We start from the raw sequence: 24,366 nt of genomic DNA, 5'->3' as shown, positions 1-24,366 counted from the left end.
TTTTCTTCACTAACTGGAAGATTCAACTCTTTTCCCTCTCAGGATGCCTTCTTAAAACTGTGAAACTTCCCAGTGCTAATAGTACAGAATCCTGAAATGCCAAGAGTCTAAGGAAATATCCTAAGCTTGCAGTACCCTACGAGCTGTTTTCATCTATGCCTCATACTGTCAACAGCCCATATGATCATTTCTATCCTCTCTAAGAACCCTCAAAGCTAAAGAGAGAGAGATAATTCTTCCTGTAAATGATCATTCAATATCTATTAGACTTGAAGATTCCTGAATAAAAGTTTTCAGACTCCTTATAAGATTATAGCGGACAATCTCTTCCCACCTTCTTTCATATGTATGATACTTTGTAGATATTGTATTGTTTTTAATTAGGTCACAGAACAAAAACATTAGCCAGATCTGCAGTATGTTCTTCTCTTCTCCCGCAAAATCCTCATATATCTTCATCTAATTATTAATCTAGTTAATATCAGTCAATTTCTAACACAGATGGTGGGATAAGAGAAACTTATTCCATCTGGTCCTACCAGATGGACAAATTAAATTAAAGTTATGCAGACAGAAATTGTGAGATTTGTATTTTTTTGTCTTTCCCTTTTTTATGATACAAAACACATATAATTAGAATCTTGACTCTGCTCCCTAATTCCCTCTGTGACTTTAAAGAAGTCACTTCCATTTTCTAGCCCTCAGTTTCCTCATTTGTAAAATGAGAGATGGGTTGTATTAAAGGACCTCTAAAATCCCTTCCAAATTTTAATCTATAATTTTGTCATTACAGTAAGTGACATAGAAGTAACATGGAGTGGGGACATATATTCTGGCCTTGAAGTCAAGAAGACTTGGGTTTAAATCTCATCTGAGAAGCCACATGACTGGGGGCAATTCACCTAAATACTCTTAATTTTGACATTTAAAAAAATGGGGTAGTAATAATATTCATCTCACAGGATGCTCTGAGGATCAAATGAGAAAATGTATGAAAGATTATAGAACTTGGAAGTCATAAGACCTTTGTTTAAATCTCAGGTCTTCTCCTTACTATGTCATCTTGTGCAAACCACTTGTCTAGATACCATCTCTATAAGGGGTATAGAAGATGACTTCTGACAATCCTGTGTCAAAAAGTAGAAAAACAGAACTTGTCACTGGACTTTTTTTTGTTACACTTAATGGTATTTTTTCCCAATTACACGTAAAGATAGTTTTCAACATTTTACTTTTTATAAGATTTTGAGTTACAGATTTTTTTTCCCTCTCTCCCATACCCCCTTTCCCACAATGGCAAGTAATCTGATACAGGTTATATATGTACAATCATATTAAATGTTTCCACATTAGTCATGTGGTGAAAGAAGAATCAGAACAAAAGGGGAAAATCACAAAAAAAGAAAAAAAAGAAAAAAAAAAGAAAAAAAGAAGTGAAAACAGTCTGCTTCAATCTGCATTCAGATTCCATAGTGCTTTTTCTAGACGTGGATAGCATTTTCCATCATGAGTGTTTTGGAATTGTATTGATGAGAAGAGCTAAGTCTATCATAGTCAATCACCATATAATGTTGCTGTTACTACATACAATGTTCTCCTGGTTCTGTTCACTTCACTCAGAATCAGTTCATGTAAGTCCAGGCTTTCTGAAATCCAACAATTCATCATTTGTCCATTGTATTCATGTACCACAAGCTGTTCGGTCATTCCCTAGTTGATGGGCATCCCCTCAATTTCCAATTCTTTGGTATTACAAAAAAAGATGCTATGAGTATTTGTACATATAGGCCCTTTTCTCTTTTTTATGATCTCTTTTGTATATAGACTTAGTACTGGAATTGCTGGATCAAAGAGTATGCAGTTTTACAACCCTTTTGGCATAGTTTCAAACTGCTTTCCAGAACGGTTAGATCAGTTCACAACTCCACCAATAATGTATTAGCGTTCCAATTTTTCCACATCGTATTCAACATTTATCATTTTCCTTTTCTGTCATATTAACCAATTTGGTATGAGAGGTGGTACCTCAGAGTTGCTTTGATTTGCATTTCTCTGATCTATAGTGATTTTGAACAATTTAAAAACATATATCACTATAGATAGCTTTAATTCCTTCATCTGGAAACTTCCTGTTCATATCTTTGACCATTTATCAATTTGAGGAATGACTTGTATTCTTATAAATTTGACTCCGTTCTCAATATATTTGAGAAATGAGGCCTTTATCATAAACACTGGCTGTAAAAATTGTTTCTTAGCTTTCTGTTTTCCTTTTAATCTTGATTATGTTGGCTTTGTGCAAAACCTTTTTAACTTAATGTAATCAAAATTATCCATTTATTTATTTCGTAATGTTCTCTGTGTCTTGTTTAGTCATAAATTCTCCCCTTCACTATAAATCTGACAGCCATTCCTTGCTCTCCTAAATTGTTTTTGGTAATACCCTTTATATCTAAATCAAGATCTCATTTTGAGGAACAATTAAAACATTAATACATTGCTCATGGAGTTGTGAACAATCTAGTCATCAGAGAATTATTTTTAACTACCCCCCAAAATTTATGAAATTTCGCATATCCTTTGACCCAAAAATGCACTACTAGGTCTGTATCCCAAAATGATCAGAAAGGGGAAAAGATTTGTACAAAATTATTTATTGCAGCTCTTCTTTGATAGCAAAGATTTGGAAAATGAGGGGATGTTTTTTATTTCGGGAATGGTTGAGCAAGTTTCAGTATATGATTGTGATGGAATATAATTGTACTATGATGAGCAGTATAGTTTCAGAAAAAAAAATGTGGTAAGACATATATGAACTGATGCAGAGTAACATGAGCAGATCCAGGAGAACATTTTACATAGTAACAAGTATATTCCATGTAAGGAATATAAACTTTATGCTCATAAAGACAATTCTAAATGTCTCATGATAAAAATGCTATCTGCCTCCAGAAAGAGAACTGATAAATTCTGAGTGTAGATTGAAGCATATTAAAAAAAATAAAGCAAAAAAAAAAAAAAAAAACTTCCTACATTTTTCTTGTTTTCTATGTGCGAGTTTTCTTTTGCATCATGGCTAATATGGAAATGTTTTTCATAACTTCACTTGCATAATCAATATCATGTTGCTTATCAATGAAGGGCAGGAGGAAGTGGGAGGGAGAGAATTTGGAATTTAAAAGTTTTAAAAATGTATGTTAATAAACTGATATATTATAAATGATGATTATAAGCAGCCTGCTTATCAAGAACAAGTGACACCAAATTAACTTTCTTTCTTTTTATTATTTTTTTTAAATTATAAAGTTATCCCTTCCACATGGTGGGATGTATGTGTCCAGTGCCCCTACAGTCCGGAAAATCCAGGTAAAATTTTTTAATCTATATACATGTATTATGAATTTTTGAATTTCTAAACTTTTACTCTGTCAACTTTTGGCTTTCATGTGTTCCCTGTGGCTTCCACAAAACTGCCCAAAATCTTATTTAATTTCTTATGCTGACTAGAAATGTAATGAAACCATAGTGGGAAAACTTGTGATGTGCACATATTATTAAACAAGGACAATTCTATGGATTGCCCTTTCATGACATTTTTACTGAAAAGATATGTAACTATGGGGTAAACCATAGTACAGTTTGTAGAATTTGGAACATGTTGAATGGATGACTAAATGGGTACTAATTAATAGTGTAACAGCATCACTCTTGAAGTAGATCTTTCTGGGAGAGACCCAGGCATCTATGCTGAGCCCTTATGTCTTTTAGCCCTTTTATCAAAGAAATGAATATAAAATTTATTAAATTTCAAAATGACATAAAGGGAACCAAATCTAAAACTCCTCTCCCTTGACTGTGCCACCTTGAAGGAACTGAGAAACAGGTCCCCAGAGCATACCCTACTCTTGGTAAAGGACTCGAAAAATCAAGTAACTGGCTGGGAAAGTGCCCAAAAAAGTGGGGGGAAAATAAGACTATAGAACAGTACTTTCTTGGTAAGCAGGTACTTTCTTCCATCCTTTCAGACGAGGAAGAAGAATGCAATCCTTCAGAGGAAGTCAAGGCTTCTGCATCTAAAACCTCCAAAATAAATATGCAAAGGTCTCAGTCCAAGGAAGAGCTCAAAAAGGATTTTGAAAATCAAGTAAGAGAGGTGGAGGAAAAATTGGGAAGAGAAATGAGAGTGATGCAAGAAAATCATGAAAAGTGAGTCAACAGATGCTAACGGAGACTCAAAAAAATGCTGAAGGAAATAATACCTTTAAACATAGGCTAACTCAAGTGGGAAAAGAGGTCCAAAAAGCCAATGAGGAGAAGAATGCTTTAAAAAGCAGAATTAGCCAAATGGAAAAGGAGATTCGAAAGCTCACTGAAGAAAATAGCTCCTTAAAAATTAGAATGGAGCAGAGAGAAGCTAATGACTTGATGAGAAACCAAGAAATTATAAAACAAAACCAAAGGAATGAAAAAATAGAAGACAATGCGAAATATCTCACTGGAAAAAACAACTGACCTGGAAAATAGATCCAGGAGAGAAAATTTAAAAATTATGGAACTACATCAAAGCCATGATCAAAAAAGAGCGTATACATCATCTTTCATGAAATTATCTAGGAAAACTGCCCTGATATTCGAGAACCAGAGGGGAAAATAAATATAAAGATAAAAATAAATTTAAAAAAATAAATAAATATTGAAAGGATCCACTGATCACCTCCTGAAAGAGGTATGAAAAGAGAAACTCCTAGGAACATTGTAGCCAAATTCCAGAGTTCCCAAGTCAAGAAGAAAATATTGCAAGCAGTGAGAAAGAAACTATTCAAGTAGAGTGGAAAAAAAATCAGGATAACAAAAGATCTAGCAGCCTCTACATTAAGGGATCGAAGGGCATGGAATAGGATATTCCAGAAGTCAAAGGAACTAGGACTAAAACCAAGAATCACCTACTCAATAAAACTGATTATAATACTTCAGGAGAAAAAATAGTCATTCAGTGAAATAGAGGACTTTCAAGAATTCTTGATGAACAGACCAGAAATGAATAGAAAATCTGACTTTCAAATACAAGAATCAAGAGAAGCACGGAAAGGTAAACTGGAAAGAGAAATCAAAAAGGCCTTTCTAAAGTTGAACTATTTACATTCCTACAAGGAAAGATAATATTTGTAACCCTTGAGACTTTTCTCAGTATTTGGGTAGTTGGAGGGATTATGTACATACATGCATGCACACACACACACACACACACACATACACATAGAGATAGAAAGCACAGGTTGAGTTGAATAAGAAGGGATGATATCTAAAAAAGTTAAATTAAGGGGTGAGAGAGGAACATATCGGGAAGAGAAAGGGAGAAATGGAATGGGGCAAATTATCTCTCATAAAAGAGGCAAGAAAAAGCTTTTTTGATGGAGGAGAAAAGGGAGGAGGTGAGAGGAAAAATGTGAAACTTACTCTCTTCACATTTGGCTTAAGGAGGGACTAACATGCTCACTCAATTTGTTATGAAAATCTATCTTACACTACAGGAAAGTAGGGGAGAAGGGGACAAGTGTGTGGGCAATAGAAGGGAGGGCAAATGGGAGGAGGGAGTAATTAGAAGTAAACGCTTCTGGGGAAGGACAAGGTCAAAAAAAGACAATAGAATAAATGAGAGGCAGGATAGGATGAAGAGACATATAGTTAGTCTTCTACAACGTGACCATTATGGAAGTCTTTTGCAAAACTACACATATATAGCCTATACTGAATTGCTTGTCTTCTCAGTGGGGATGGGTGAGGAGGGAGGAAGGGAGAGAAGTTGGAACCCAATGTTTTAGGAACAAATGTTGAGAAATGTTTTTGCATACAACTGGGAAATAAGAAATATAGGTAATGGGGTATAGAAATCTATCTTGCCCTACAAGAAAAGAGAGAAGATGGGGATAAGGGAAGGGAGGTATGTGAAAGAAGGGAGGGCATATTGAGGGAAGGGGTAATCAGAATACATGGTGTTATGGGGTGGGGCAAGGGGACAGATGGGGAGAAAATTTGGATCTCAAAATTTTGTGGAAATGAATGTTGAAAAGTAAACATTAATAAACATGAAAAAAAGAATTGCTTATGATTTTTGTTTAATCATTTTGGATTCTGCTACTCAGTGAAAATATTGTCTCAGTTCATTTATTTGTTAATTATCTGAAATTTCTCAAGTAAAAAATATCATGCCATATGCAGAGATTATTTTTTCTACTTTGTCAATACTTATACCATTAACTTATCTCTATGTTTTTCAAGAAATGAACTATGTTAAATTGTAATGGAAAGAGGAGGTTATTAGAAATGCTTTCTTTTGCATTACAAACTATGGCTATATCTTAAAATATATTTTAAAATATCTAATTGCTCAAAGAAAAGACAAAATTGGCAAATTTTCAAAATGAATAAGGTTAATCTTATGAAGTATTCTTATATTTAAGAAGATGCTTTTCATATTTAAGTATTTTTAACATTAATGACTACTGTATTTTAGCAAATATCTTTTTATTATTATAATCATGTATGTTTTTACTAGTTGTATCCAACTTTATTATAGTAAATAATTTGTGGACATATTAAAATATATTTTTTCAAAATTTTATTTACATTTTGGGGGGATTGATATTTATTCAAGACTATAGTGTAAAGTTCTATGATTTGGGATAAAGACTATATTGTCTTATGTAAGTGACTTACTTGAAATCGGCCTGATTTTTCCAATTTGTCATGAATTTAATACTTTGTTGAACAACTAAAAGAATTCACTTATAAATCTATCTGAGTATTTTAATTTGGGAATTCATTATGGCTTGCTCAATTTCTCTTTCTGTGATTGGATGTTTTAGATCTCTAAATGTCTTTTTTGCTAAATTTTTCATTTTAATTTTTAGGTAATTATCAATTTCCTTTGAATTCTCAATTTTGCTGGCATATAATGGCATATTGTATTTTTTGAGGAGTTATTTTCTTCTACAGTGAATTCAGTCTTTGTTTACTTTTAGTTTTACTAATTTGTTTTATATTCTCTATTTTTCAATCACCTTAGCTAACAATTTATTGCTTTTGTTTGTCTTTTCAAAATCTCCTAATTTTCTTTACCATTTCTAGTCATCTTTTTTCTATTGCTCCGCTGATTTTCATGATATCTTTTTTTATGCTTTCTCAAGAATGCTGATGATGTGATGTTTCTCATTGGACTGCTTTTTAATTGTACATCCTATTGCATCAATCCTTTCTTTTTAAATTTTATTTTCAGAGACACCATTTTTCATTTCAAAATGTTTCACTTAATTAGTTCTTTCATTTTAATTTTTGTTTTTTGAGACATATTCTTTCCACCAGTTTCAGCTGAATTCCCCAATTTTAGTATGTTGCCTAATTATTGTCTTTCCTCTTTTATGTAGCTATTATTTTTTTCGATATTTTTCCCAGTTCACTCATTTTTTATATGTGATCTTATGTAGCCTCCATTTATGTCTAAGTATATTGCTTACATAGATAGGTTGATCACATTATGATCTGTAAGGGATTAATAGAATCTCTCCCTTTTCATATTTATTTATGATTCCTTTGTGCTAATGGATTAAACTGCTAATTCCTACTGAGACGGAAAAACTTCAAGTACAGCATAGGTAAAGGATATGTCTATCAAGAAAGGGGAAGGGAAAAAGGGAGTATGTACTTATATATCACTTAACATATGACAACTGTATGCAAAGTACATTTTCTGACAAATATCTCATTTGACTCTGTAACAACCCAGTGCTCTATATACCACACCACCCGTCATACATTCTTTAAAAACAAATATATGATTTTGCCAAGAATTAATATATGCCTATTGCCTATAATATATGCAGACTCTGGTCATTTACCCTTTAATATACATATAGATATGGATATATACATATGCATTTATATGTATGTATTTTAATTGCTTTTTTCTGGATATTCTTGATTATATGTACATAATCGTTGCTTTCTCAATCAAATGAAACAATATTTGTAGAGTTTTTAGTACAGTACCTGGTACATAGTGGGGAATTAATAAATATTAGTACTTTTTCTTCTCCTTCAGCTCTATCAATAGTCAATCACTCTGCAATGTTAGGTTTCCCTCTGTCTCCTTTTCTCCCTGCTTTTCAGTGCCCATGGCTACATAGATCTATTATCTGAATGACCTTCTTGAAAAATATTCTCATGCCTCATTGATCCATCCAGGAATTCAGTCACTTTTCTCATGCACTAGTGAAACCATTCATTTCTATATGTTAAACCTTCAGGACTAAAGCTATGAATTAATTTTGAGTCAACTGAATAAACTTGGATAATCTGTACTACGGAAAGTATATATTCTCAGTACAGCCCAGAGCAAGGTGCTGGAGTGAGATACAAAGATCAATATGTGTGGTCCTTTCAATTATGAAGCATAATATAGTCAACAAGGAAAAGCGACAATTCAGTGAGGAAGCATGATGTCATACAAAGAGCACTGAACTTTGTAATGTAATGGAGACAAGAGCAGACTTAGAGAAAACAGAGAGGCCAGAGTCCAAATCCTATATTATGTTCTTGCTGTGTGACCCTGGGCAAGCCATGCAACCTGTGTGTGCCTCAATTTCCCAATCTCTAAAAAAAAGATTTAATATTAAATAACACTAGTACTTATTTAATGCCGTTATTGTGAGGATCAAATGAGATTATATGTGTTAAGTATTTTGCAAACTTTCAAGCACTATGTATCTTCTAGATGTATTATTATTAGTTCAGTGACTATGGGCAAGGCTCTCAAACATGTCTAAGCCTCCCTTTCCTCATCTGAAAAAAAAAAATGAACATAATAATGTTTGTGTTGCCTTTCCATGAGGTCACTGGGAGGAAAGTGCCTTGTTGATGTTGAAGTACTATGTAAATGTTAGTTCTTATTATTACAATTGGTATTTAGAGAGGGTCATCTCCATGTGGTAATGTTTGGTAAATATGTATTTTTCAAAAATACCTTCCTGAAGAAATTGCATCCGACATTATTTTTTGACACATTATGAGGTTTAATGTTGGGAATTTCAGGTCAAAAACATCCCTCTGAGCAGGCCAGGCATCTAGCATCCCTCAAATCACCCAGCACATTCTACCAGTCTATTCATAGGGCTATTTCAGCTCTGGGAAGCTTTGTAGGATTTATGGTATATAAAAAAGGAGTGGAGCAAAATTGGCCTTCTTTTCACAATGATGAAGCTCCCTAGCTGCTAGGTATAAAGCTGTAACTACTGCATTATTCATCAGTGCTCTTTACATCAACATATTATTACTGTTATTGTTCAGCATTTATATTACCCTCTACATTGGCAAAGCGCTTTATAATAATTTGTATTCATTATTATATTCAACATATCTCTTCCCAAGTACCATTATGGTCATGGATAGTGTTTTAGAGGGCTTCTTAAAGAAGTCAGTTAGTGCCCAGAGAGTGCATTGAAAACTCAGACCAAATATATAGAAGCAAGTTTTCAAGGAGAAAGACATTTTAAAGATCATGTCATTTAACTCCCTTTATTTTTACAGATGAGAAAACCAAGGCCCAGACCATTGATGGAACTTGTGTCCAATCACACAATTACTAAACGAGGGGGATTCAAACCTTGATCCTTCTCCTAACACTACAGTTAGAATGATCACTGGTTTTCAAATTGGAGGACCTGGGTTTAAATTTCAGATCCACAATTACTATTTGTGTGATGTTGAGCAAGGTTATTTAACTTCTGTGGGCTTCAGTTTATCCATTTATGTAACTGGTACGGGGGTGAACCAGAGGACCTCTGAGGACCCTTTCCACTCCAAGGTTGTGATCGTGCTTTCTGTACTGCACAACGGTCTTTCAGTATAATACTAATACCCATATTTTCTCATCTATACATATAAACATAACAAGGAAATATAGGAACCAGTGTTATCTACTTGCATGCCTAGGAAAAAAATATCAAAATAATAAATAACGTTACTATGTACAGGAACCTGTGCTCTATGAAGAATATGGTGACTAAAAAGGTTTTAAAGACATAATAACTAGGTAATTTAATCATTTTATTCATAAGGCCAGTACGTTTATTAATAAAAGGATGGTCATTTGGCTACTTCTGTTAGACCAAAGACAATCATGAGATGGGCTCATATTTTATATCCTTTGAAGAGTAAGTGTTCCACTTGGCCTGAGAGATTATCTCTGTATACAGACCACCAGTATCTGTCTCCACCCAATTTAGACAAAAGGGTCTGTCTTCAACCAAGCTCCATTGAATGGAATTCATCTTAGAGATTCCTAGTAAGGTTGGATTGGGTGGACAGAGAAGGTTATGTGAACCTCCAGTGACTGAGGTCTTAAAAAAAGAAAAAGGTGGAACTTTGAATCTTCCCACATCATTAGTTATTAGTAATCATTTCTTTCAGGAGCCCCTATGCAGGACATACTCCTATGTGGAAGACAAAGAAATATGAATTGAACAACATCTTTACTCCCACTTCCCCAAGCATATCCTCCCCAACTGCCTTCCCATTACGGAGAAGCTTCTGCCCTGGGTCATGTTCACCTGATTGTTAAGTATCTCTCCTACACTACAATTTCAGGAAAACAGCTATCTTACTTCGCTTACTCCTATTCCTCTGGCCATCCTCCCATTTCCAGAATACTGTGGGCACCTTTTTCTACTTCATCCCTCCCCTCTTTCCACAGGGTCTGGAAATACGAAGCATGATTACATCAACTCTCTCTGGATTCCTGGATAGGGTGTACCTCTCTACTTCTTAACCACCCCCCCTTACAATCCTAGTAATAATGTAACCTAAATCATTCCTCTTTGGCTATTATTTTCCCTCGAATGTTATCTTCTTTTATTTACAATCTCCTTGAGGGCAGAAATTGTCTTTGATTTTTGCTTTTCTATCCTTAATTTTTTTTTCACATTTTATAAATCTCTAATAAACTAGGGACGGGGGAGCTGGAAGGGAAGGCATGATAGCCTTCCTCAAGTATTTAAAGGGCTACTACCTGCAAGATGGTTTGTATGTATTGTGTTGGGTCCGCTGGAATAACTAGGAACAACGAGTTGAACAGAATTAGATTTAGATCTGATGTAAGGAAAAACTTCCTAATAATTAAAGTAGTGCCCAAGTGGGATACGTTGCTTCTAAAAAGAAGGAGATTCTCTCTCACTGGAGGTCTTCAGGAAAAATCAGAGCAACGATTTGGTGTTTTAAAGGAGATGCTTGTTCTGGGATGGGCTGGATTGAACTAGATGGAATCTGAGGTCTTTTGCACTATGGGACTTTCCCTTGCAGAGTATCAACTAGGTTTCTCATTGGGCCTCTAATCAGGAGGAACTGAATTCAAATCCAACCTCCAATATTTCTTAGCTGTATGACTTTAGGAAAATTTCAGTTTTCTCATCTGTAAAATGGTGATAATAAATAGCATGTACCTCCAAAGGTTGCTATGAGCATTGAGATAATATTTGTGAGGTTTATTGCAAACTTTAAATACTCTATTAACCACAACTATCAACATCAGTATGGAAGGGAAGGACTATTCTTTTTTTTTTTTTTTTCATTACAATCTAAACACCTAGCCTTAATAAAAGCTGGTAGAGCTGAATTGAATTGAATTCTGTTTCCTCAAGGAGACTATACTATTTCAGTAATGGAAATAAGATAGAAACCAGTAGGAAGGTCGATAATATTAACAAAATTGAAACAAAGCTCACGGCAACAATAGGGAAATGCTATGTGTCGGTTAGCTTTGTGAAATTCTTGCTAAAAAAATTACAAGAGATGGCTCCCTATTTAGGAGAGGGAAGAAGAGAAAGAAGGTGATATAAAATAAAAGACATCAATACATTTTAAAATTTGAAATGAATTTTTAAATTATTATCACAAATCTGTACGCTAAGTACAAAATTAATTGCAAATCTTTGCCTTTATCAGGCATATTATGAAGAGTTACTTCATGCTTCCAGGACAGGAAAGACTGTCAAGAAAGAAAAAATATATATATATTATATATATTAAAAACATATATATTTTTATATAATTTATATAATTATATATTTATATTATATAATTTTTATATATACATATATATATAAAAAACACGTATTATCTGCCAGATACCGTGTTAAGCACTTTACAAATATCTCATTTGATCTTTACAACTCTGTCTTGGGATGCAGAAGCTTTTCCCCACCTAAAGCTGAGGAAACTGAGGAGGTTTAGTGACCTGTTCAATGTCACACAGCTTGTAAGTGTCTGAGGCCATATTTAAATTCAGATCTTCTAGAATCCAGGTCCAGTATTCTATCCACTGATCCATTTAGCTGTCCCCAAGAGGCAAAGTTTGAGTTAGGATTTGAAGAACAGGTGGAATTTGTATATGTTGAGAGGCAACACTAGTGAATTCTAGGTGGGGGTATGACAGCAGTTCAAGCCTAGGTAAGTAACATTTATTCAATAACTACCTATTAAATGATTGCTTGCTTGCAATAACCTCTTAAGATTTTTATTCCAAATTTCTACGCCCTGCAAATAAGTGAATTCAGCACAATTTTCTTCTCCAATGTGTCCGCACTAGTCATATGACACTACAGCATGCTCTAAGACCCCATCTTTGCAATTTGCAGTTTGTTAACTGAGAACTAATCGTTAAAAACATGACAGATGCTAACTTAGCTTTTAGTCAGTTGAAAGCATCTTAGGTGTTTGATGGCTCCTTTGAAAGTGTTAACACTCAGGGTCCCAAATACCAGAAAGAAGCCTGGTGATAGACACCATTTAGAAGAAATACAACATGAAATCTTCAGTGGTATAATCAGGGTGATCTGTCATATCATCATTGGATTCTCTTCAGTGGAACTGGACATCATCAGCTATTGCTATCAATCCTCATTTTATGTTCTCCTTAATCTAGAAAGAGAGTAGTGATATCCAGATTATATCTTAGATGCATCTACTCCCCTAGTCAGATCAGAGGTTAAAACTACTCCAAATAACAATGAAGAATAATAGCGTGGCCCCCCTTTTCAGTTTACAACTTCCTTTCACATAGATCATATAATCTGATCACCACAATAACCCTTTGAGGTATACTAAAGTGGCATCTTTTATCCCCGTTTTATAGATGAGTAAACTGACATTCATGGAGGTCATTGGATCCTCCTTCTTTTAGATGGAAGCCCTAGATATCATCTTAATATTATCAAGTATGAGAAGCATGGGATAGTAAATAGAGTGTAAATTTGGAATCAGGAGATGAAGCCTGCCTTGGATGCTTGTTACTTGTCCAACACTTGGTAAAACATTTGACCTCAAGTTTTCTTCGCTGTAAAATAGTAGCACTGGATTGTACTGATAACAAAATGTGATACAAGATGTAAATTAATTTTTGAACCTCAAAGCATTATATAAAGTTTATCACTATTATCATGAGGGAATTTGTAAAACGTAAAACAATTTAGCACTCCCTTACATAACACCTATAATATTAGTATCTACTGAGGAAAAAAAACCACGATGAGAAATCTGTTATGAATTCAGTAGCACTTCAAAAGGATCTTGTGTTTTATTAATCAAAACAGTACCTACATGGACTGGGGGGAAAGCAACTCATACATGTGTAAAATATGTGTGTGTGTCTGTATACACACATACACATCTTCTATCCACATCCATATTTTATCCATAAAAAACTGATGACAACAATTAGCACTCACCTTGAAGTCAGGAGAGAAATGTGTTTGAATGTGCCCACTTAAACTGAATAATTATATGTTCTCAGAATTATAAATCAAGTAGTCATCATGATATGGTAGACAGTGTATCACAGCATGGTTTCCCTATTTGCAAAATTCCTTATTATCTACATTGCTGGGGTGGTGAGAATCATATATTGCTCATAAAAGTCCTTTGCAAAACTCTGAAAGTAGGGAATAAATGCCAGTCATTATTATGTTAGCCAAAGTTAGCTTGGGAAGACTTTCTTACCCTGAGGAACAGGCAGATGAGAATAATTTGTTTCCACACCATTTAGGTAGCTGAAATAGGCCAAGTGGAGGGCTTAGAGTTTGGTTGCGTCATTCGCTGAATTGTCATCTCTGACATCTGTCTTGTTTCTGGATTTGATGACTGGAAAAGGCAGTGAAACTGACAACCTTGTGCAACTTTGTCTCACTGACACCCACTGCACGTGGAAGTCAAGACCACTCCGGGATGGCACTGGTCCGACAACAACAAGGAAAGATTAGAATGATGGTGCCACTTGCCTGCTGGCTTGAAATACCCTATTATCTAACCTAAACCCTTCATTATACAGATGATTAAATTGAAGCCCTGAGATTGACTTGCCTGAGATCTCCTAACTGGCGAACTGCACGTGCAGGTTTAAAGACAGAGAAACAAGGTCCTAGAATGGAAAGAGGGCATGTCTTAGAATCCGAGAACTTAGGTTCAGATTCTCAGTTTTCTCGTTATCATCGGTGCACCCATGGCTTAGTTACTTAACATCCCTAGCTTCCATTTCTCCCTATGTTAAAAAAAAAAAAATGAAGTAGAAGTGCGGAGCTGTCCTGGAAGTGTGGTGTCTGTGGGCGCACCTACAACCACGGGTCCAGCCTCATCCACCACCCCTGCCGCTGCCCCCTGCCTCTGCTGGGGTGGACATGGGGCACCTCCCCTTGGGGTGGTCCCAGGCCCTGGGGGAGAGGGCCCCTTCACCTGCGCCCTCTGCAGGAAAGTGTTCGAGAAGCCCTTCTCCTGCCCCGTGTGCAACAAGAACTTTAACCGCAGAAGGAGCCTCAAGTGCCGCGTGAAGCCCCCCTCAGCTGCCCTTCCTGGGCTTCCTTGTGGTGTGTGTGGGAAAGCCTTCCTGGACAAGGCCTACCTCCTCAAGACCCCCCCCTCAGTCCATGCTGCTGCCGCCCAGCCCCCCGCCCAGCGCCCCCGCCCAGCGTATCCCAGTGACCTGTGGGGCAAGGCCTACTCCGCCCTGCAAAGCCTGCTGAGCGCAAGGCAGCCCACCGCCCAGCCCTGAGGTCCCCAAAGACAGATCGACCCCGCAACCGCCCACCTTTCCTCCTGGCCCCTACCTCCTGCCCCCGGAGCCTCCATGTGAGGCTGGAGAGAAGGTTGCAGCGTCGGCAGCAGCTGTGCTTTATAGGGCTGTCTCAGTCCAGCTGCTGGGGGCTCACCCTCTTCTGCTGGGGCATGCGGGAGGCCCCACAAAAAGCGGGGGGCTGTGGGGCCAGGGGCCCCAGCTCCAGGAAAGGCCTTCTGCTGTGCAATCTGCGGGCGGGGCTTTGGGCGGGATCCACAGGGGAGAGAAGCCCCACCAGTGCCAGTGTGAGGGTAAAATGCTTCTGCCAGTTCTTCCACCTGAGCAGGCACCACGTGATGCCCACCCAGGAGGGCCCAACAAGTCTGAGCTCTTTGGCAAGGTCTTTGGCTACCTGCAGAGCCTCACGCGCCATCGCCAGGTGCACAGACTGCCGCCGCCCTGTGCCCTGGCTGTCCCTGCTGGCCTCGCCCCAGCCACGGGTCATGGTGGCCGCCACCGGGGCCGCCTCGCTCAAGGGCCTGAGCTGTGCTTGTTCCCCGACCTCTTCTGTGCCATGAACCAGAAGGGCACACGGCCGAGAAGCCTTACGGCCGGGACGCCTGTGGCAAGACTTTCGGCCTCATGGAGAATCTCATGTGGCACAAGCTGGTCCTCCAGGCAGGCCCTGAGGGCCTCCTGCCTCTCCAGGTCCCCCACAGGCCCAGCCTAAGACACCCCAGGCCCTGAATGGGCTGCCTGGGGAGGTGGGGGCGGCTGTGGCAACCCTAGCAGCTGGAGCTGCGGGGGAAGGGGAAGGTACCAGGACTGAGGCAGAATCCTGAGGCAGAATCCTGGGGATCCTGAGCACTTCGCCTATGCCACCTGCGGTCAGGCACTTTCTGAGGCTGGTGACCCACAGGTACGCGTACCTGGTGCGGCAGACGCGGGGCTGCGGTCTGGTCTATGCGGCTGGAGTTACGCCGGCGCCTACAACCTGCTGCCACAGCCCTGCAGCCATTGCCAGAAACGTGGCTTTCGCCGCCCTGGGTGTGGCAAGCGCTTCTGGGAGGCAGCAGTGCCTTAGCGCCACCAGCGCTGCCATACTGAGCCCTGGCGCGGAGGCGTCCGTGGGCACGGCTCTGCGCTCGTGGTACCAGCGGCAGCGCAGTGTGGTGCACACTCGGGAGCGCACCTTCAGGTGTGCCTGGTGCACCAGGCGCTTCCCCAGTCTTCCATCGCCTGCATGCTGTGGCCCCGGCCCAGCCACGCGGTGCATGTGGCAAGACCTTCCGCTACCCCTCCAGCTTGCTGGAGCACCAGCGGACGTGCCAGTTAGAGCATGCCCCCCGCTGTGAGCACCGCGGCAAGACCTTCTCCTCCCAGAGCTCTGTGCTGGGGCCCCAGCGAGCCCGTGAGCCCTAGGCCCGAGCTGCTCTGCCTCAGCCTGCCTGGAGGTCTTCCAGTAGTTATGACCTTAGGAAGCACCGTTCGATCTACCCACCGAAAGTCTGGGGGCCGCCGCTGCGGTGGCAAGGAGTCCTGAAGAGGGTAGTCTGGTGGCGGTCAGCACCCTGCTTCCTCCTCCTCCCAGGCTTCACCATGAGCCAACACCCCACCCTCCTCCCGAAGCCTGGTAGGGGTTTCCCTCCATAGGGATCTGGCCACTCCCATCTTGAGGGATGGACTTAATCCTTCACCTCTCTCTTACCCCCTCTCTCACTCTACTCCTGTACCCCGCATTCTGGGACCTCTAGGAACCCCGCCAACACCAGACTCCCTCTCCATTTGCCCCTTTGTTATCCCACATCCCATGCCCCATCCATGCTCGAACCTATAGGAAACCCTGAGTACCACCACCACCACTGTCTTGGAATCTGGCAGGAATAGGGGAGGGGGAGGTGGGTTGGGAGATTCATGGGGTGGGGGGGCTAATTGCCTTTGGATGTGTGGGGAGGGTGTGGCGGGTCAAAGATACAGTTTGTACACACAAAGTCAGGAATAAGTATTCTTGTGGCAAAAAGAAGAAGAAAAGGTGGGCTGGATGGTCTCCAAGATCCTTTTCAGTTCTAAGTCTATGATGCTCTGAAGCTAGATTTAATGTCCTTTACATTACATCATGAGGTAAATTGTTTAAGTAATAGAGATAGGACTCAAATGCAGATCTTCTAATTCCAGATACAATATATCATGCTAACTAGACAAAGTTAAAATAGTTACTAAGTAAATTTATTTATTCATCTAATCAACAATCATCTATAAGATTCTTGCTATTTGCTAAACACTGAGTTAGATTAATTCTTTTTTCTAATATAATTTATTTTCTGTTTTCAACATTCACTTCCACAAGATTTTGAATTCCAAATTTTCTCCCCATTTCTCTCCTCCCCCCACCATAGGACAGCATACAGTCCAACCACCCTTTCCCCTAATCTGCCCTTCTGTCACCCCTCTTCTATCATCCCTCTCCCATTGATTTTCTTATAGGGCAAGATAGATTTCTATACCCCATTGCCTTTAAAACTTATTTCCCAGTTGCATGCAAAAACAATTTTTAACATTTATTTTTAAAAGATTTGAATTACACATTCTCTCCCTTCCTCCCTTCCCACCCACCATCATTGAGAAAACAAGCAGTTTGACATAGGTCATACATGTGTAACCATGCAAAACATTTCTATAACATTCATGGTGTGAAATACTAATCAAATTTCCCTCTATCCCATTCTACCCTCCATTTATTCCATTCTCTCCCTTGACCTGTCTCACCACAATGGTGTTTGCTTCCGATTACCCCTTCCCCCAATCTACCATTCCTTCTGTTATCCTTCCTCTCCTGTCCCCTTCCCTCTGCCTTCCTGCAGGGTAAGATACATTTCCATACCCAAATGAATGTGTTATTCCCTCCTTAAGTCAAATCCAATAAGAGCAAGTGTCACTTATTCCCTCTCACCTCCCACCTCTTCCCCTCCATTGTACAAGCTCATTCTTGCCTCTTTTATGTGAGATTTCCTAGTCTACCTCTCCCTTTCTCTTTCTCCCAGTAGATTCTTCTTAACAATTCTACACATGCAAACACACACAACTACACATATATACATACATGTATATGTATATACATAGAAACATACACACATATATTCCCTCTAACTATCCTAGTACTGAGAAAGGTCTCATGAATTACAAATATCATCTTTCCATATAGGAATGTAAAAGTTGAACTTTCATGATGGCTTCGCTTTCCCATTTACCTTTTCATGTTTCTCTTGATTCTTGTATTTGAAAGTCAAATTTTATATTCATCTCTGATCTTTTCAATAAGAATGCTTGGAAATTCTCTATTTCATTAAAATTCCATTTTCCCCCCAAAGTATTATACTCAGTTTTGCTGGGTAGGTGATTCTTGGTTTTAATCCTAGCTCCTTTGACCTCTGGAATATCATATTCCAAGCCCTCTGCTTCCTTAGTGTGGAAGCTGCTAAATCCTGTGTTATCCTGATTGTGTTTCCACAATACTTGAATTATTTCTTTCTGGCTGCTTGTAATATTTTCTCCTTGAACTGGGAACTTTGGAATTTGGCTACAATATTTCTAGGAGTTTTCTTTTTTGGATCTCTTTCAGGAGGTAATCAGTGGATTCTTTCCATTTCTATTTTACCTTCTGGTTCTAGAATCTGGGCAGTTTTCTTTGATAATTTCAGGCTCTTTTTTAGATCATGGCTTTCAGGTAGACCAATAATTTTTAAATTATTTCTCCTGGATCTATTTTCTAGGTCAGTTGTTTTTCGAGTGAGATATTTCACATTGTCTTCTATTTTTTCCATTCTTTTGGTTTTGTTTTATAATTTCTTGAGTTTTCATAAAGTCATTAGCTTCCATTTGTTCCATTCTAATTTTGAAAGCATTATTTTCTTCATTTTGACCTCCTTTTCCATTTGGCCACTTCTGCTTCATAAGGCATTCTTCTCCCCATAGACTTTTTGGACTTCTTTTACCATTTGGGTTAGTCTGTTTTAAAGGTGTTATTTTCATCTGCATTTTTGGGATTTCCTTTAGCAAGCTGTTGACTCATTTTTCATAATTTTCTTGCATCACTTTTATTTTTCTTCTCAATTTTTCATCTACTTCTCTTACTTGATATTCAAAATCCTTTTTGAGCTCTTCCATGGCCTGAGACCTTTTCATATTTTTCTTGGAGACTTTGGATGTAGGAGCCTTGACCTTACTGTCTTCCTCCAGTTGTATGTGCTGATCTTCCTCATTGTAAGAAAATACCTTTTTACCAAGAAAGTAATATTTTGTAGTCTTAGTTTTTCCCTTTTGGGGGCATTTTCTCAGCCAATTACTTGACTTTGGGGCTTTTCGTTAAGTGGAAGGTGTACTTCCCCAAGTTTCAGGGGTTTTGTGCAGCTGTTTTCAGAGATATCTACAGAGTATAAAATAGTCTATAAAATCCCAGTTCCTCTGAAGTGGTATGATCAAAGGAGAGGTGTTTACTCCTCTCCTGGCCTGCACTCTGGTCTATGAGCAACCACAAGCACTCTTTTCTGCCCTGGAACTGTGAGTAGGATTTCCTCTCCATAGCCACCAGCAGCTCCACTTGCCAGTTTTCCTCCTTGCCCCAGGACCACCACCCACATCAGGCCCTCGATTCCCCCACTGTCTCTAGGCTGAGAGCTCCAGAAACAGCCAATGCTGCAGTAGATGCTGCTGCTGCCCTGGAGCTAGGGCTGGGGCTGGACCATGTTGCTGTCTCACCTAGGTGAGAGAGCTTTCCCACTGACCTTTATTGTTGTCTTTGTTGTTTATGAGTTGAGAAGTCTAGAAACTGCTACAGCTATCAGTTATTCAGTGCCTTGAGGCCTGACCCTTTCTGGCAGCCTTCCAGATATTCTTGACCTGGAAATCTGTTTCAGTCTCTCATTTTGTGGCTTCTGCTGCTCTAGAATTTGTTTTTAGAGGTATTTTGAAGAGTTTGGGGGGAGAACTCAGGCAGGTCCCTGCTTGTGTTCTGCCATCTTGGCTCTGCCCCAACCCCCCAATCACTCTTAAGAACAGATTCACAGAAACCACTTAATGCTATATTAAAAACAAAATGATAGCGATTTTGAAAAACAGTTTAGATTTACTCAAATAAAGTGTCTACATTATCCATGCCTTTAACTCAGAGGTCCCATATCAGTTTTACGCCCAAGGAGGCCATTGGTAAAAAAAAAAAAAAAAAAAAAAAACAAACAAAAAAAGTTCCCATATACACTGAAATATATAACAGCACTTATTGACAGAAAAAAAGGAAACAAAGTTTCTGTACATCCATTGGCAAATGGACAAACAAACTATACTTGGATAAAATGGAAAAGTATCACGCTGCAGGAAATGTCAAGCATTATAAATATAGAGAAGCATAGAAAGATTTACATGAACAGATGAAGAGTAAAATAAGCAGAACTATTACAAGTGCTGGGGATACAAATACGTGGAAAAAAGAGAGTCTCTTCCAAAGATAACATATAAAAGGTAGGGTAGGGAAAACTATATCTAAAGTGACAAGGTCTGGGAATTCAGAATCAGAAACAGGACAAGAATAAAGGATGCTTTTCCACACACTGGAGTTTCCAAGAGGAACTTTGCAATGGGAAAAAGGAGACCTCATGGTCAGAATAATGCTCCAGACTGGGAGCATAGCTGAGACATATTAATGAAGTCTGGAGTGTCTTAAGCAGCACTAGGGGGGGAGGGGGAAGGATTAAAAATATATTCTTCCTAAATTAGGCCACTCAAAAAAGCACTTTTTTTGGATAACTGTATATCAGATTTATTCCACACACACACATATATATATATAAAATTCATATAATGAAAAGAGGGAAACCTGTTAATGCCTTTAGAGGGATAGAAAAAAAATACCTTTAATGAATATCTGTCCTGTAATTTTGATGTGAAATCTCTTTTAAAAGTATCCTTTTTGCCAATGAGTTTTTGACCTCAAAAGACAAAAGCATACAAATGTCTGAAATCCCTGTCTTCATGTATTGAAGGCATCATTAAATCCAAGTAAATAAAACGTATCATTGTCCTTCATATTTAGTGATGACACTGTTGAAAGGTTCACTATTCATGCATCTAGGTAACCAGTATAACCACTGGCCCAGAACTGAAGGTTATAGATTTACATGAATCAGGTTAAATCTTGGTGACTTCTCATAAATCATTCTTTTGCTTATAACCTCTCCTTTCCTCTCACACTTGTCTCCCAGGGGAATAAAACCTGGGGGTTGAATGTACACACTTCTTATACGATCTTGGACAAGCTACATGACCTCTCTTGTCCTCAGTGTTCTCATATGTAAAATTACTGAGGGCCTGACCCATCCTCTAAGGTCCTCTTTATTTCTAAATTTACAATTCTATGTGTAATGATTCAAATTTGACTCATGTTGTTATCACCTAGGATGCTGTGAATATCAGAATAAAGTTCTTGTCTAAGTCTCTACAAACAAAGCAAAAAGATAAAAACTAAACACAGGTGTGTGTGTGCGCGCGCACACACACACACACAAAACCTTTGTACAATTGTTGCCCCTCTCTCAGGCTTCCAAGAGTTAATTTCATAACCTTCAGGATGGGAGGAGTTCCAGATTGTGATTATGCAGAGTTGGGGGTTGAAGAGGATTTTACCTTGCAGTCAGTCACACACTGTTGGGTCACTGGGTCTCAGGTGAAGAGAAAAGCAAGGAACCAATGACTTTGGACATAGAAAAGCAGAAAGAAGAGGTTTAAAATGAGACATACATTATTGGTAGGCAAAGAAACTATAACCAGAAGCAGAGTGAACTTTTCCCTTTTACCTACTAGGGCAAGCAAGTGAACGTATTGTATTTCTCCTCTCTTCCTGCCCTTCATCCTAATAGAATAGTCTTTATATTGATGTTTTACTATTGACATTGTAAGCTTAATTTACTTAAAAAAAATAAAATGTTTGTTTATCAATGCTTTATGCAATCCAAATAGGGAGAATAAGGAGGTTGGAATATATTATGAAATATGTATTGATATATTATACATATATACACTAATGTATTATTAAAAGTTTACTATGTTTGATTTCTCAAAGATCCTACAGCCTAGAACTCGTAAATTCTATCTTGAAAGTTAAGGGTCTTTTTTTGGGGGGAAGGGCATTTTATTGGAATTTATATAACCTTTTAAACTTCTAGATATGTGGGGCAAATTATTTTCTTTATGATCAAGGGAAGCTAAACTTACATACCATTGTCATAGTGAGAAGAGCTCACTAAAGAGACTTGGTCCCTTTGTGTCCAGGGCTGGGGAACCTGTGGCCTCGAGGTCACATGTGCCTCTCTAGGTTCTTAAGTGTGACCCTTTGACAGAATCCAAACTGAAATTTGGTTGAAAAGCCACACTTGAGGACCTAGGGGGCCACATGTGGCCTCAAGACTGCAAGTTCCCTAACCCTTGGTTAAATCCTACCCCTTCTTTCTTGAGGCTGGAGAGTAGCAGGAAAGAAAGGGAGGTATGATCCACTAAAAGGAGACAACCTTCCCCAAGCCTGCCCATATGAAGGGAGAGTGGCAAATCTTTGAGAATTTTCCCTTTTCTACTCAGCAAGGGAGAATGAAGATAGTACAGACTCTTTGAGCTACAGAGCTCTAGTTAATTAATTATTTAGACCAATACTATAGCTAATAAAGGATGGACTCTATTCAAACTGATAAAAAAACAAACAAAAATGCTTCAAAATCCATAAATAGCACAAAGAATTTTCATTCATACTTTTTTGAGCCTTTTACCATCCCACTCTCATATACCGTTTCTGATGATTTATAATACTATCCTAGGGTTAAGTACAAGGAAAAACCATTTAGATTTGCTAAAGAATATAGAGCAAAACAGAATACCACAAACTCCTCAAAAGTCGAGATTGTTTCATGTTGTCTTTGTATTCCCCACATCTAGCAGATGTCCTTCCCCATAGTAGGCAGTTAAATGTATACTGTTTCATTGTTGCTGACAACTAACACTTCCCTCATCAATACGACTCTCCCAGGGACCTATATAGTTACCTCTAAACTCAAAGCATTATCATAAATGCCCTTCCTCTCCTGTTAGACAAAGCTCTCAGATTTAGTGGAGAATTAATAGAAAAAAGTCAACCCCCAACCCAAAAGACCTACACAGCTCATGTAACTAACTCTCAATGCCAGTGAATAAGAAGTTCTAGATTTGTATCATTCATCAATGATGAATGTTCTGATTGTCCAAAGTTCTTTCTCCATTTAGTTCATCTGTCCAGGAATTCTTATATCAAGGCTATTGCCTCTCTGCTGTTATCTCCATATGTTCCTGAAGCTCTCCATTTTGGCTTGTGTCTTATTAAAAAAATAATGTCAAATTTACTAACAAAGATTTAAATCTGAAAAGGATTTAGCCATATTGAGTGATTTATGGGAGAGTCTTAAGATATTCTTTATTATTAATAATCAATGAGAAAGCATCATTAAATACCTATAATGTGAATTGTTCTAGGCCTTGGATATATTAAAAAAAATTTAAAAAGAAAGAATAAATCTCTGTCCTCAAGAAGTTTATATTCCTTTGGAGGCAATATATCTATATCTATATCCCAATATCTATAGCTATATATAGATATATATCATATCTGTGTAGATACAGATTTTGAGATATATACATATAGACAGGGACAAAACAAATGCAAATTGATTTGGATTAGGAGTGGTCACTAGCAGTAGGAGGTACAATTAATGTAGAAGTTTGTATCTGAATGTCTTGAAGGAATGAAAAATGCTAAGAATGAGATATGAAGATGGAGAATATTTCTGGCATGGGGGGATATTCAGTGCAAACCTTGAAGGTGGGAGAAAAAGTATCACATAAAAGGTACATTAAGAAAATTTGTTGAACCTGAGTAAGACTGGAAGAGTAAGTTTGCCTAGGTAGCTGAATAATTTATTTCCCCTTTGGTTTGACATTGTTATGTTACTATTGGGGCAGTGGTGTGGTGCAGTAGGTCAACTAGGTAGCACAATGGTTAGAATGCCATCCTTGGAGTCAGAAAGACTCATCTTCCCGAATTCAAATCTGTCCTCAGACTCTTACTAGCAGTGCGACCCTGAGAAAGTCACCTAACTCTGTTTGCCTCAGTTCCCCATCTGTATGAGCTAGAGAAGGAAATGGCAAACCACTCCAGTATCTTTGCTAAGAAAACCCCTAATGGGATCATGAAGTTGAACATG

General features: G+C 38.3%; 1 pseudogene; it reads left to right on the top strand.

The window, feature by feature from the left end:
* The first annotated feature begins 3,327 nt into the window (after positions 1-3,327).
* Positions 3,328-16,516, top strand: LOC140507903 (zinc finger protein 865-like; annotated as a pseudogene).
* Positions 16,517-24,366: the final 7,850 nt, after the last annotated feature.

Source organism: Notamacropus eugenii, chromosome 5, assembly GCF_028372415.1.
Source record: "Notamacropus eugenii isolate mMacEug1 chromosome 5, mMacEug1.pri_v2, whole genome shotgun sequence".
Classification (NCBI taxonomy): Eukaryota; Metazoa; Chordata; class Mammalia; order Diprotodontia; family Macropodidae; genus Notamacropus; species Notamacropus eugenii.
Note: the sequence above shows the minus strand (reverse complement) of the source record. Positions and strands in the feature narration are given on the sequence as shown.